This window comes from Morone saxatilis, unplaced genomic scaffold, assembly GCF_004916995.1.
Source record: "Morone saxatilis isolate NCDOM2014 unplaced genomic scaffold, NCSU_SB_2.0 Contig15, whole genome shotgun sequence".
NCBI lineage: Eukaryota > Metazoa > Chordata > Actinopteri > Moronidae > Morone > Morone saxatilis.
Genome location: NW_023339707.1, coordinates 21,022,721 through 21,024,847, shown reverse-complemented (window position 1 = coordinate 21,024,847; position 2,127 = coordinate 21,022,721). Strand labels below are relative to the sequence as shown.

General features: G+C 33.0%; 1 long non-coding RNA gene across 1 annotated transcript; it reads right to left on the bottom strand.

The window, feature by feature from the left end:
* Positions 1-1,001: 1,001 nt before the first annotated feature.
* On the bottom strand, positions 1,002-2,120 carry LOC118324455. Its single transcript, XR_004796557.1, has 3 exons — positions 1,702-2,120; positions 1,504-1,552; positions 1,002-1,405 (listed from the first exon to the last, which is right to left on the bottom strand). It is a non-coding gene; the product is annotated as an uncharacterized LOC118324455 (long non-coding RNA).
* Positions 2,121-2,127: the final 7 nt, after the last annotated feature.

Below are 2,127 nucleotides of genomic sequence, written 5' to 3'. Positions count from 1 at the left end.
GTTCGATTCCCGGTCAGGGAACGACTCTTTTATTCCCTTTGAGCCGCTGACTTACTCTAACTCGCTTTTTTCATAGATCTTTCTCACGACCTGTGTCACGACATGGCATTCATGTATAATATCATTAAATGTCTGCCACTGCATTAAATGTTTGGTTGTAAGTGATTACAGTCAGATGTCAGAAATGTTATGTTTATATATGTTTATGTTATGTTTGTATATTATATGTTTATGAAGTATTTAAATGTGCTATACTAATATTGCACATATGTTTTGTTGTATATGTGTGTACATATATGTTTCTCATATGTATATATATCATATAATATATATTTCAAAGTCAAAGTCTAGAGAAAGAACACAACAGCTGACAAACACACCACTTACACAATGACCAGAAGGCAATTCTATTATTTACTGTGTGCTTATAAAATGTATGTGGGTTTACAGAGAACAACATAATTTAATATAAATATTTATTATATTTAAGAAAGTGACACCTGTAGATACAATATGCTAAATAACAGCACACAGGTGAAGCATAAATGTTTTGGACGACAGCTGTCCTCAGAATATTGTTTAAATATACAAAAGAAGAATTTTTAATGTTAGAAAACTTTAATTATTTTGACTTACACTGAAGATTGTGATGCTGTTGGTGGCACTAACAGTATTTCTACCTGTAGTGTTTCTTCTTCTTTGTTCTATTTTATTGTTTTAATTCTTTAATTAATTCAATTTAATATTGTATAATGAAGATAAAGCTGAAACTTGCATCTAATGTTGTTTTAGTTTAGTACAATAGACACACTTGCATCTAGTTTCCATAAAGCCGATCAAAACAACTGTTAATAAATTTGAAGCCTCTAGCGCCACCCAGAGGCAAAATATAAGACAAGGCCACAATCACTGAGAGAAGCTCAGAAATCGCTGAGATTGAAACACTAATGTTAGTAAATTAAAAGTACCTATGTGACCATCAATTAAAAAAACACATCAGACACCATTCAATTGACTTTAATTGAAAAATTTTGAAATACAAAAATACTTCGTTAGTGATATTCTGTTTCGTAAATGTCACAATTAATGTCAACGAATGCATATTGTGAGTAGTAAAACAAGTTTACTGCGCTCACAGGTAAAAATAAATAACTCTTAAATATTACATGAATCCAACATGCAGAAATATAATTATTCACATATTAAAATACTATTTTTACACTGCAGCTTAAATTCAATACATTCTATGAGTCGTGTTGTATTAATGCAACAGTCAGAAACAACTTTACATGGTATGAAAAATAATTAACTGTGATAGAAAGGTCCACCCTCATGTGCTGTGGCGTGATCTTCTCTCAAACCCGAAGGTGTCTCCATTATTTGCCGGACTGCCAGTGATCTTATCCTGTGTGATCCGGACAGGAAACAGGTGATCAATACTCACACACACACAGTACAAACACTCCCTGCTCACTACACATCTGCTGTTCTAACAAAACTCACCTTCACACTGCCGACCATCTCCTCAAAAGACTTGAATGTGGAGGAATGTCTGCGGAGAAACGTGAAGACAAATTACACACAACATAAATGACAAATCTGCTGTTTTTTCTGTAAGTTTTAACGACTGAATTTAACTTTTTGTTTAGTCACACGCACACACGCAGCAGTGAGCGGTAAATATAGGATTTAGTGTTTTACCTCATCGTCGGCACACTCATGGTGTGGCTCAGGGGGCTGGGTGTCACATTGAAGAGGCAGAAAAAGAGAGTATGAGCATTAAAAGTGACAAGTAAGGCTTAAAAACAGGTGTATTTGTTTTTATATTTACAACTAGCAATTCTTTTTATTATTGATTGATCTGTCTCTTATTTGTTTTGTTCTAAAACATAAAAAAAAAGTCCAATAATGTGTTTTGCGTGAAGTCTCAAAGTCCGTACAGCATATTTGATTTTTCTTTGATAAATAATTTGAGAAAAAAAAATATGAATCAGTTATCAAAATTGTTAATATTGTTTATTGTCGATTTTATTTCAGCCCTACTTATTCGAAACCATATTCATATCAACTGTATGATCGTCTACCACAGCTGTACAAAGATATAATCCACACACACTCACACACACA